Source organism: Capsicum annuum, chromosome 7, assembly GCF_002878395.1.
Source record: "Capsicum annuum cultivar UCD-10X-F1 chromosome 7, UCD10Xv1.1, whole genome shotgun sequence".
Lineage (NCBI taxonomy): Eukaryota > Viridiplantae > Streptophyta > Magnoliopsida > Solanales > Solanaceae > Capsicum > Capsicum annuum.
The window spans coordinates 181,318,246-181,332,541 of record NC_061117.1 but is presented as its reverse complement, the minus strand read 5'-3'; the positions used below and the strand labels follow the sequence as shown (position 1 = coordinate 181,332,541).

Here is a 14,296-nt window from a genome sequence, read left to right as displayed (position 1 = left end):
CATCAATTGTAATATATTTTTTATTTTTCTGTTGTTTGTAGGTTAAACATGTCTCCCAAAAGAAAAGAAAGTAAAAGTGGATCAACTTCTGGCCACCTAACAAAAAAGGCTTGAGTACAGAGGGATTTGGAGGAGCTTCCTGAACAATTTCAGTTAAGGAAAACTGATATTGAGGAAAGATATAAGAATGACATTGTGGGAGGTGGACAAGGGTCTGTAGATAGTGATAAGAAAAATAAATATGAGGAGGAAGAATAAGAAGATAAACAAGAAGAGAAGGAAAAAGAAAGTGAGAAAGAGGATGATGATCAACATAATGATAATGCATCTCGAATAAGGTCTGAATTAATATCGAAATCCTAGCATGAGGTTATCAAAACTATTAGTATCGATAAATTTCAAGTTGTGATGCTGATATATGACCCTGCAGAACAAGCTGGTGATTTTGAACTTAAATATCAGTTGGGGAAACCTTTTGATGACTTTTGGAAAACTATGAAGGATGAAAACATAGATGAACTTTTTAAGAAGAGCTGCTTTGGATACTTTTTTGTGCTGCCTGAGGAACACACTGCCCGTTTCTAAATAAGCACGGTATATAGTCTTCTTAAGCGTAGGATCAAGTATGTGGGGGATGATAAACATTTGAAGGAGGGGGTAAAATGATGGGTGAAATTTGGATCAACTACTGTGGTATGCCAGTTTGTTTTGGCTTGAAAGAGTTTGCTATAGTGACAGGCTTGAGATGCGATCGTCCAGAAGAACCTCTTATCAAGAAAACACCCCAAAAAAGTTCTAAGGCAAGCAGGACAGTCAAACTATCACCATTAATAGAGGGAAGGCATTATCCCAGCAACCACCCACCAAAACTAACAAACGCAAGGAAAAATAGATGGGTTGTTGGACATTAATGGACATGGGTACAACCAATAAGTTGATAAATATCTCAATGATGGAACCATATCAAGGAAGCACAAGGAGCAATTGTGCTTAGTTTGGTTTTTCCATTTCGTTATATTGGCAAGAGACATCAACAAAGTCATAGAAGATGATTTATTGAAGCTTGCTAAGGATTTTGAGAAATTCAACAATTATCTCTGGGGATATGAAAACTACAACTTGACTGTCAAATATTTACTGTCAAAGCTATCCCTGAAGAAGATCACATTATATGACTTTCCTTGGGCTTTCATGGTAATTTAATTACTATTTGTTTGCTCATCCATTAATTTATATTGAATAATTATTATGACTTTTTTTTTGCTTGCTTCCCGTTTACTTTTTTAGGCCTGGGCATTTGAAGCCATTCCTCTTCTCCGAAAGCAGGTCAAGGATTATCGGATGAGGTTTCTCATCTAAGGATCCTTAGATGGTTGGCTGCAAAGAGCAACACAAGAATTAAGGAGGCTTGTCTCTTTAACCCTCCGAATGATGTAGTATGTCTTCTTTCAAGTAAAACAATTTGACTCAAAGAAAGATATTGAAACAGATGTGCCATTTGCCATTTTTTGTAATAGATGGATTATCTATTTCAACAGATTACTCGTCTACTACAACTGGTGCAACAGATGGATAATCTGTTGCAACAAACGATTCATATTTTGCATCAGATTACCCATCTATTGCTTTGTTTCTCTGAACCCGATTCAACAGATTAACCATTTATTGCAAATTATACAACAGATGGGTAATCTGATGCAATATATTATTAATTTGTTATGACAGACAAATCAGCTATTGAGATAAAAATATCATCTATTGTATAATTTGTCCATTTTAATAGGTATCCTTAACTGACTACAAATTATTATATGATTAAAATGCATTTGTCTTTTTTATAGGTTGTGCATCCATGGACTGTGTCCATTGAGCAGGTATTGGGTATGACTTCTTTTATTACTCTAGGTCTTGTTGATACAATAGCAGACCCAATGGTGGAGTTAATAAAGAAGGAATTTGCTAGAGTAATAACCATAAGAAGAGCAGTTAGTCAAGGTCAGCCTAATGTTGAGGCTCTTCATGACCAACCTACTGTAATAGATCCGGATGCTTCTTCTGGAGGTATTGCTTTGGAATTATTGATAATGGCGGCAGACATGCTGATGCTAATGCTGATGCCAGTCTTAATGATGAGCATGTTGATGCTCAAGAAAAAATAAATATTTTTGAAAACACCCCTTTCACAGGTCCCTCTCACCCTTACACAAGTCCATCTCACCCTTTTCACCGATCCCTCCCACCCTTACAGTGGTATCTCTCACCCCTCTCCACCCTCATGTTCTTATTGTAAATACAAAAAGTGTATGGATAGATAGGATAAAATCTATGAAAAAGTAGAGGCTATAGCTAAGTCTATCCAAGAAGAGTGTCATACCATCCAAGAAGGTGAGGGATCCATACACTCCTACAGTGGCGATTAGGAGGAAGAAAAAAACAATTACCCAAGTACTCTCCAATCAGAAATAAAAAAAATATTGCTACTCCTCCCTTTCCAAAAGTTGTTGAAGGGGAGGGGCCATTGAAGAAGGTGGAAATATATGCAGAACTTGGTGCCAAAGAAAAGAAGGATCTGCGATGGGCCAAGAATGCCAAGAAGGGTGCACAAGATTACCCCATGCATACCTTTTCCTCCCAAGACTTCAAGAGTATGACATATATGTGTACGAGGTAGTGGACAAGATAAGTTAACTTTTCCTAACCTAGCCTTCTAATCTAATCCATGAAGAAGAAGCTACACAACAGATGTGTCATCTGTTACAATAACTGTGTATTCTAGTGCAACTGGTGGTCATTTTGTTGCAACATATTACCCATCTGTTGTATAAGTTACATTAGATGGGTAATCTATGATTAGATTCAGAGAACTCTCTGCAACAGATGGACCATCTGTTGCATCTTTCCACTATGTTTTCTTTCTTTATAATTACTAACCTATTTAAAATTGACTTCTTATATCACAGTATGTTGAAGAAATTCTCTACCTCATAAGGAACAGGCAATTAGTGTACCTAGAAGCTTATGATACTGTAGATAGGATAATGGACCTTAACTTCTACAAGAATTTTAAGGGTATGTACGGTGAGCTCACTAAGCTAGCATCAACTCGGTGGCTTGGGATTTGATTCGTTAGTTTTTGGGTTCCAATGGGATGTAGAAATGATTAAATATGTTAGAGAAGAGATGCTATATCCACATGGCAAGAGCTGGACCAAGGCAAAGAGAATTCTTGCAATCATGAAAGTAGACTTCATACATTTTTAGGTTGTTGAGATACTACTCAAGGAGGAAAAGATCATGGTTTATGACTGCAACTTACCTGCCTTCGACGAGGCTAATTTTTTCACCCATATTCAGCCATTGTTGGATTTGTTCCCTAACTTATTGAGGCAGAGCAAACTGATGGATGATTTGCCAGTGGAAGTGTTGATGAAGCAAACATGGGATTTTGAAGGTCGAAACAAGGACATGGACCTTTCAAAAAATAAAAATGTTGTCGCGTACAGGTTTTACGCGCATGCATACATCGAATAGTTGTTGACCAACACAGAAATGGTCGAGCCAACAATCTTTCTATACGACAATGCTGTGACAAACATGCAAGAGGTCTGATATTATGGGGTACTAACTGGACGCTTGGAGCTTGTGTATAAATAAGAAGATATGGAACACAACACCATAACAACTTTTTATTTCAAGTCACTCACTTTATATGTAGTGGAAATTTTTTCTGATGAAACTTGAATTTTTAATAATGCAACAGATTATCTATCTATTGTAACTTCTACCTGTTAAGATAGATAGTTTATGTGTTGCAACAGGTTGGTCATTTGTTGTATTATGTCGATGTTTCAATCTTAGTCTATCTGTTGTAATAGTGGAAAGACCTATTTGATAATTTTCAACATATGACCTACATGTTGCAACATATGTCTAAATCTCTTTGATATTTTTCAATAATTGTGCTTGAATATCCATGTGCTCAACAACACCAAACCAGTAGCAAATACATCACCATGAAAATTTTAGCAATTAGGCTTGAATATCCATGTGCCCAACAACACCAAACCAGTAGCAATAATGCCAATAATGTAGTGTCTTCTTGCTCAATTTTATTTCTCTTCAAAAGCTTTGACTTTTTTCAACAAACCCCAAATTACATGATTTTCTTGTGAAGGGTTTCACTCTTCATACCAATCAATGTAATCACATCCACCCAATTTATATAAAAACAAGACCATAATTACAAAATAATTACAAGTCAATAACTAATCAACTAATTAAATAAAAATATATTATCTTTGAAATCTTACAAGTAAAAAACCAGCGACCTAGATTTTTTTGAGTTCAAAAAGTCTTCAATAGAGATTCATGACTACACTTACAATATCAAAAACTTTTATCACAAAAAATAGTGGAAGATGAGCTCAACATTGTCAAACACAGTTGGAAAAATAAAGAAAAAACAAATACAAATAATTTAAAGAATTTGGATAGAGAAAAAAAGATAATGAAAAAGAATATTTAGGAATTTAGGGTTAAATATTAAGAAGAATATTAATATATAAGATAATGGGAGAAAAATAACCATTGGGAGCCAAATCAGATGCCTAGTCAGCAAAAATGGGGGTTTAACGCGCCTTGACTGCGTGAATTACACACGAGCTTCCAACAGGGCAAAAAGTGCCGACATATTTCATTCCTATTTTAGGTGTTTAAAATGAACATTGTCTACTTGAGGTTCCTAGGTAAAAGATCACTACAACTTTAGGTGTCTGTCGATGGGTTCTGCTTTTTTTATTTTAAGTCACTTCACTTTACATGTAGTGGCAATTTTTTTATGTTTAATGAAAGTTGAATTTTTTATAATGCAACAAATTGTCTATCTACTATAGCAAATATTCTACCTGTTCTGACAGATAGTTTATCTGTTGGAATAGGTTGGTCATCTATTGCATTACGTCGATGTTTCTATCCAAGTCTATCTGTTGCAACAGTGGAAAGACTTGTTTGATAATTTTCGACAGATGACCTACATGTTGCAACATATGTCTAAATCTGTTTGACATTTTTCAACAGATATGTTGTCTGTTGCAATAGATACCTTATTTGTTGTAATATTTGAATCTAGTATTCCATTTTAATTAATAAGTTCAAATCTAAGGATAAAATAAAATTCATATACAACATAAAATAAATCAAAGCCTTCAAAAATTACATGAAATAAATCAACAAAAAATAAACTGTAAAAAATTATTATGGGTACAGATCTCAACAAATAAACCAACAATTTAAGTTTTGATGCCAACAATTTCTAAGAAGGGGTGAGGTTATTACTTTGAAAGACTCAAGCTATAAAGATCTACTCAATATGGACAAGTTGTTCTTCATCCGATGCTATGGAATTCGGCTTTGGTCGTCGTGGATCTTTAATGTCGCTTGCGTACGGTTTTTTCGCTTTTGCTTCTTCGTAGTTTCATAAAAAGAGTAGTATATTGTCAATGTTGTTCAGCAGTAGCTTCTACTATGACATCCACCTGAAAAGCTAGAATTGTCAATGTTAATCACAAAGATACAAAAAAATAGAAAAGGATAACTCATCTGTTTTAGCAAACAGATTATCTTTCTACTGCAACATATTGATCATCTATTGGGATAAATTAAAACATGAGAAAGAGTTGTATTATAATTTTTAATGGATAAACCATCTGTTGTAACATATGACTCATTTGTTTGGAAAAACTGAAACAATAAGAAGTCTTGATTTAATTTGTCCTAACAGATGACCCATCTGTTGCAGCATATAGGTCATCTGTTAGTATAAATAAAAATGGTACGTAGAGCTGTTTGATTCGCTAAAATAGACATGACATATATTATAATAGATACTGCATCTGATGCAACAGGTTAGTCAGCAGTTGCAATAGATGTATATATCTATTTGATAATTTTCAGTAGATGTGTCAACTGTTGAAATAGATATATGTCTATTTGTTAATTGGAACAAATGTTATATATTCACATTCTTCAGCTCATGTTGCTCTTCTGTGGGCCTTGTACATTGCTCAATTGTGCAACACAAAGACATCAGAGTTATAATTTCGCTTTTTGGGATGGTTGATAATGCCTTGGAAATTACTTTCCTTCTTCTCTTAGCCTTAATCTTAATGGAGTGGATAAATATGAAATCCTCTTTGATAGAATGACACCCCTATTAGATGCCAATTCCTTTATAGAAGTAGTTAATACATTAATAACATTAATCAGTATATCATGTTTCGCCTTGCAGTCTTGACATTTACATGCAGAACATTCGCTGGGAGGGGCAAAATCTGCATAACCAATATGATCATACTTATAATGGTTTATTTTAAAAACTGTAAGAGGAGCATCATTAGCCCCAATAACAACACCACTACAACCACCAACAGTTCCACTACCACTACCATTATCAACAACTACAAGCCCACCCTTCAAAATTATTTTTCTTATGATGGTTATTGCTTCAAACAATTCCATTTTTATTCTGTCAATGACTTTAAAGTCTGATAAAGGTTGCACAGATCATAAAGTAAAGAAAAATAGCATCTTCAACTCTCTATTAGTCGAAACAAGCGAAGAATGCACAATCTAACATAAATCAGTACATATATTAGAATGATGATTAGATCATTCAAAAAAATCATTAACTAAAACAAAAACTTAATTAGAATTAGACTTACTGCATCCTCCAGGGGGTTGAAGAGATAGATTTTTTTTGCATTTTTATCAATTTTGGCTGACAACCATCTCAGGATTCATGGACAGGAAACTTCTTCTTGATAGTTCACTTGTTGTCTCAATAAGGAGTGACTTCAAACGCACAATCCTATAAAATAATGCCAATAAATCAAAAGCATTATTAAATAAAAAAATAAATCATATTATAAAAAAAGAAATATTTACCATGAATGCTCATGGAAAGTCATATAAGTTGACTATCTTTGGAGTTAATGGAGACAACAAATATTTGACAATCATTTTAAAGCTTTCATAACCCCAAGGATAGCTGTTAAATGACTCAAGATCCACGGAGAGCTTTATTAAATCAAGTGGTATGTTGTTGTTAACGTCTTTCGCGCAAAGAATATTATGTACAAACCAAACCAAGCACAATGATTGCTTGTACTTCTTTGAAAGTCTTTTACCTTTCAACGCTTCTATCAAATTTTTATTTTTGAAGCTTGGACCAATAAGGGATACCAAGTCTTCATGATCACTCGACTTGCATTTGCCTTTTATGGGTGTGTGGGGTGTTTTTTTGGGGTTAGAATGGGTATAACTTGAGAAGAAGAAAGAGGATAACATTTTAGTCCAGTAACTATGGAAAACTCCTTCCAAATAAAACAAATATGCATGCCACAGTAATTTATCCACACCTCATCCATCTTATCTTTGTTTTCATACATAAACCTACGCTTAAGAAGATCATATACCATTTTTATCCGGAAACGAGCATTGTTATCCTCTGGCAAATTAAGATATTGCCTAAAGCAGCTGTCCCTGAAATAAGTATCCAAATTTTATTCTCAAAGTATTTTTCTGAAGACGTCGAAAGATTTTTCCATGACTGACTTAACCACGAAATCACCCATTAAATCTGTGGCACCATCGCACTGCATTCTCACAAGATAACTATCAATGCTGAAGGTTTTGACCAACTCTTTGGTGGAAGAGATATTAGAGTTTGGATCATCTCTTTTGAAACATTCCTCCTCCCCATATTCATCATCTTCTGCTCCTAATTGAGATAACACTTGTAAAGCAAGTTCATAGATTCATGGATGTAGCCTAGCTGCTTCACTTGTTTTTTTACTTGGACTTGATTCATTTTTTTCCTTTGGGAGTCATATTATCTAAACTAACAGGAACATAAAATAGATTATAATGGATTAATGCATCGTTAAAAAGGATAACGGTAAATCTAATATGCACAACAGTAAAATAATAGTTCCAAAACATAACACATCTAGTGCACCAGGTAGGTTATCTGGTGCTACATATAACTAACCTGTTGCAACGAATGAGTAATCTATTGCAAAAATAAAAGTAGATCACTTATCTGTTGAAATAAATGAATGGTTTGTGCAATAGATCACATATTTTTTGCAATATACGAGTGATCTGTTGCAACATATAACTAACCTGTTGCAATAGATGAGTAATCTATTGCAAAAACAAAAATAGATCACACATCTATTGAAACAGATGTCTGATCTGTGAAACATATCATAAATTTATTGCAATATATGAGTGATTTGTTCGAATAGTTATTAATAGTCAATATTGATTAGATTTTTTCCAACATAAGGGTCATCTATAGCGAAAGATGAATGATCAGTTTGAAAAATCAAGTCTTAGAGATGTGCTATTGGAATAGTTGATAGAATTTTATCCAACAGAAGGTTCATTTATTGCATTTAATGGTTAATCTGTTACATTAGATTTTTATTTTGATGGTTCCTCTGTTGCATCAGATGGTAAATCTATTGCATCAGATGGCTAATCTGTTGCATCGAATTTTTAATTGGATGGTTCCTCTGTTGTATCCGATGTTAAGTTCGTTGCATCAGATTTTTAATTTGATATTAAATTTGTTGCATCAGATAGTTAATCTGTTGCATCAGATTTTTTATCTGATGATTAATCTGTTGCGTTAGGTTTTTTATCCGATGGTTCCTCTATTGCATCTACGGTAAATCTGTTGCATCAGATGGTTAATCTGTTGTATCAGATGATGAATCTATTGTAAAAAAAAATAGTAGCATGATTTTGTTCAATAGAACAACAATATCACCATTTTTACCAAGAACAAGAATAAATCAACCCATCAACGGGCGCAACACCAAAAATACCAACATCATTGTTTTGTTTGTACAAATACAAACAACAAAAATCAAACTTTAAAAAATACAAAAAATCATATTTCACTCCGAAAAGAAAAGAAATACCATAAATTAGGGTTTTATTCAGACCGCATTTCAAATTAAAGCATCAAATGTTGAAATTGTTCACCAATACTAGAAGAGAAGTTGACTCAAGATCCTCTTTTTCTTCAAAACTAGAAAGACCATAATTTTTTACTTGTGAAAGAAGAAAAGGGACGATGAAGAACTTGAAGCTATTTTGGTCGGAGAGCAAGGCTGTCACGTCGATTGATGATTGAAAGTAGAAAAGGAACTCGAAGTCCAACTATTTATCGCTGGAGGTTGGAGTCACCGGGGATTGAAAGGAGAAATTTGCAGAACTATTAGTTGGGAGAAACTGTAGAGACAGAGAGAGGAGAGGGGTGTGGGTTGTTTTGTATTTTTGAAAAGATTAGAAAGTTTTGAAAATATTAATCAAGTCCACAATTAACTTAATAAAATTTTCTAATTATGTTTGACCCTTTAAGTCGGTCAATATTACTAATCCTTCATTCAAGAATTAAATGACACATTTTCTTCAATTTTCTCATAAAACTAGGAATATAAGAATCGAAAGTGGATAAAATAAATATTACGATAAAATATAAAATGTATACGCATAGTTAAAATCTAGTATGAATAATAAGTAAATGAATAACTGTAATAACGATAAAATATACGTTAAGTATAATAATTTGTATATATACCTCGTGATTTTCACAATCCTTTAAAATCTGGAGAAAACTCAAAGAAAATGTCGAAAAAAATAAAAGGTAATATAGAACATTGAGATTATTTAATTCATTGCAATAAATTGAGGTTGGTGACCTTTAAAAATCTGAATTTTTAGCTACTTACTCTCCTATCGAGTTTATATTCATTTTTTATAGCAAAACATTGAGGTTGCGATGTTCATTTTAGAGAAAGTATCTTTAATAAATATAAGCTTTAACAAAATGCTAGATGCCCACCTAAAGACTTTTACCATGTATTTTTTTTACAGTCGAAAAGGTTAAAAACATACCCTCAAGCTCAAAAAAAGGACTGCATTCTTGATAATGGTATATGTTAGATATGTTAGTTATGTTAGATATGTTAGTTAGATATGTTTGAATTTATATATGTTTAAAGAATTAATTATAAGAAGACCATTTAAAAATAGAGAAGCTTTTAGAAAAATTAAAGAATCTTTAATTAGTAATTATTCAGAATATATAAGTCTAAATAAAACAAAAGAAAACACACAAAGATTAGCCTACCTAATTACCTTAATATCTAGTATTGAAGCAAAATTAATAATCCATTTAAAATCTAGAAGAATGAGACACATACCACCTAATTATGATAAAATTAGATTTAGATATCCACCAAGATATTATAAACATGGTTTAAATGAATAAAGTGCAAAAATACAAAGAATTAAAACAAATTATCTCTGAAAAACGTAAAGAATTAAAAATAAGAATAGAAAGACTACATTATAATATATTTGCCGGAGTTAGTGAAAATTCAATAAATACACAAAAAGATGAAATATCAAAATTAGAATCACAAATAGACAGTTTAGAATATATATATCAACATGAACTATTCACAATAAAATGAACAAAGAAGAATTTATAATAGATGAAAAATATATGAAAATCACGAAGGATTAAAAATAAAAATAGTATTTTCTAATCTAGGAAGAAGATATAAGAAAATAGGTGAACATTTATATCTAATGTTAGAAAAAGAAGAATTAAAATTAGAAGATAAATTGACAACAATGGTAAGAATAGAAAGAGAAAATGAAGAAATAGATAGGAAAAAGGAAATAGAAAAAATTAAACAACAAACTACAGAAGAAATACGAAAAATAGAAGAAACTAAAAATTGTAGGATTGCTGAATTAGAAAAGGAACTACAAATGTTAAAAGATTTGTATGAACAAAGACAAAAGGAAAAAGAAGAAAAGGATAAAGAACAAAAATTACTAAACGAGATAAATCAATTTAAGGAAAAGTTAGAAATAAAAAACAAGGAATTAGAAATAAATAATATAGATGTTGAAGAGACAGATAATTATGATTCAGAAGATAGTGAAACATACACAGAAATATTAACAAATACAAAAAATTTAGAAATCAATGAAAAACAAGAAGTAATTAACAAAGAAAACTCAGAAAATACCAACACAGAAATAAATACTCTTGATAAAAAAGAAGATGAAAATATAATACCTAGAACATCAGAAATAAGAAAACCTACATATTATAAGAATAAGTTTAAAAAATATAATGAATATGACAAATGGATACCAAAACAAATAGTTAATAAAAATTATAACTTTTTAGACCTAGACTGTGTAATAGATACAAAAAAAATAATACAATTATGGATAGGATATATGACAAAACAATTATTAGATAATAATATAAACATAACAGATGCACCAGAATATATAGAAAAGACACTAATAGGATCAGTAAAATTATGGTTTACAAATCTAACTGAAAATAGCAAGAAGGTATTAAGAACTAATAAACCTATAGAAGGAACATCATCAACAACAACTAAACTAACACCTATAGAATTATTAAAAAAATATGAAACAGCTATAAAAGATGAATTTGGTAGTATGACAACAATAGAAGAAGAACAAGATAAAGAAAAAGATACAAATAGGAATTTAATGTTAAAATTAGCAATATGTAATATGTGTTATATAGATAAATATACTTGCGTATTTAAAGAGTATTATTATAAAGAAGCATATAGTATAGAAGAAAGTAAAGAAATAAGAAAATTATATTTTAATAAATTACCCGAACCATTTAGTTCAAAGATAATAAAAAGTTGGGAAGAAGCAAAAATAGTAGATACGTTAGGAGCAAGAATAAAATTTTTACAACAATGGTATAGAAACATATGTGAAAAATATAAAGAAGAATTAAAAATGAAAAAAACATTGATAAGAAATTTAGCATGTTGCAAAAATAAAATAGCACCCCAATTTGGATGTGAAAAAAGATATTATAAGAAAAGAAAAAGACATAAAAAAATATAAGAAATATAAGAAATCAAAATATAAATACAAGAAACCGAGAAAAAGATATTATGTAAAAAATTATAAATACAAAAGACCATATCGAAAAAAGAAATCTATAAAAGAATGTACTTGTTATAATTGTGGAAAGTTAGGCCATTTAGCTAGAGATTGTAAATTACCTAAAAATCCAAAAAAGAAACAAATATCAGAAATAAAAATAGATAATACAGAATATATCCAGATAGATTATATAAATTATGAATTAGAAAGTGAGGATAGTATATATGAAATTTCAGAAAACGAAATAGATAATGAAGTAGATAGTGAAATAGATGAATCAAATGACTGAAGAAGATATAAAAATAATAACAAAGGAAGAATATTTAAATGATGAAGGAACAGAACAAAAAATAATATTTGACAGTAACATATTTGATGAAATAAAAGGAAAAGAATTAGATTTAAGTGTAGAAAAAAAATTTAAACTACCAACAATAAAAAATATTTTTACTAGAAAAAAGGACGAATATTATGTAGTATGCCAAAAGGAACATGTAATAGACTGTAGATATGCAAAAGGCAAAGCTAGTATATCACTAGTAACAAAAAGAATAATTAATAAAGAGATAAATGATATAAAAATTAAAGGAGATCCAATAAAATATGTACACCTTGGAGGTACAGAGATATTAATAAAAGCATATTTTAGAGAAGGAATAGATACACCATTAGAATTATATTTAGCAGATGATAGAATTATAAAACCTATAGAAAAAAGCATAATAACTGCCGTAAAAGGAAATCTAATATACCAAAAATTTAAATTTATAATAAGTGTAAATTATTCCGTAGCGGTAACAGATAAAAATATAGATAAATCACTCATATTATATTGGAAAATATCAGGAATAGAATTAACCCCATGAAGTAAAATATTTACAGCAAGATGCAAAAATTTATACGTATTAACAATAAAACATAAAATAACAGGAAAAAATAAGATTAACAAAATACGAATAGAAAGTCCATTTGAACAAATTGTAAAAACAATAGATTATAATGATTATAGCTATAGAGACATAGATATAGAAGAAAATTTAGAAATAGTAAATGATAGAATAAGTACAACGAAAAGAATAGCTGATGAAAAACCAGAATCATCAAGCTCATCAAAAAGAACAAGTTATAAAATAAATTCAACAAGTAATTTAAACCAATATTACATAACAGGAAAAATAAATGAAAAGAATATTTAATACTTTTAAATACAGGACAAGAAGAAAATTATATAGCAAAATATCTAGTAAAAAATGAAGAAATAAAAACTGATAATGATATGTGCCCAGATCTACCAAGAAGTTTAATAAATGGTAAAAATATAGCAGAAAAAGAAATAATAATAGGAATTAGAAAAATAAAAATAGAATTTGAAGTAAAGGAAGAAATGTAAAAAGCAGATATAATATTAGGAATAAAATGGCTAGAACAAGTAAAACCGTATAATATAGAACATACACAATTAACCTTAACATAGAACAAAGAGAAATTATTCTTAAGAAGAGCCATAACATAAAATGAAAATATATGTATTAATGAAAATAGTAGTAGAAGGATATTACAGTAGATATTATACGTGTATGATAGATATAGGAGCAGAAGCTAATTTATGTAGATATAATTGCTTACCAGGCAGTAAATGGGATAAATTAAAAACGTCAATAGTAGTTAAAGGATTTAATAATGAAGGAAGCTTAATTACTTATAAAGCTAGAAATGTAAAAATACAAGTATGGGATAAGATATTAACAATAGAAGAAATTTATAATTATGAACTAACATCAAAAGATATACTTTTAGGAATGTCGTTTTTAGATAAATTATACCTACATATAATAACTAGAACAGACTGGTGGTTTACAACACCATGTAAACAGAAAGTAAGAGCAAAAATAGTTAATAATAAATTAAGAAAGAAAACTGATTGGATAAAAGGAAGTGAAAAAATTACACAAAAGTTAGAAAATATAAAAAATACTGAAGATATAATAGAACTAGTAGTATTTTCGATAAATAAAACAGAAATAACTATATTTTCAATAAATAAGATAGAAATAATTAAGAAAAAATTAGAACAATTATATAGTGAAAATCCATTAAAAGGATGGAAAAACATAAAACTACTATAAAAATTGAATTAATAGATAAAAATAGCATAATAACCCAGAAACCATTAACATATAATTTTGACGATTTAAAAGAATTTAAAATGCATATAGATGAATTATTAGAAAAACAATATATACAAAAAAGTAATAGTAAACAT

General features: G+C 30.2%; 1 long non-coding RNA gene across 2 annotated transcripts in view; it reads right to left on the bottom strand.

The window, feature by feature from the left end:
- Window positions 1-5,321: 5,321 nt before the first annotated feature.
- Window positions 5,322-14,296, bottom strand: part of LOC124885650 — a 14,944-nt gene continuing 5,969 nt past the window's right edge. The window contains exons 2-3 of one of the 2 annotated variants that reach the window (XR_007043002.1): window positions 6,720-6,865; window positions 5,322-5,542 (exon numbers count right to left, since the gene is read on the bottom strand). This is a non-coding gene — a long non-coding RNA (uncharacterized LOC124885650). The remainder of the gene's footprint in view (window positions 5,543-6,719; window positions 6,866-14,296) is intronic. The other variant, XR_007043001.1, reaches the window with a different exon arrangement.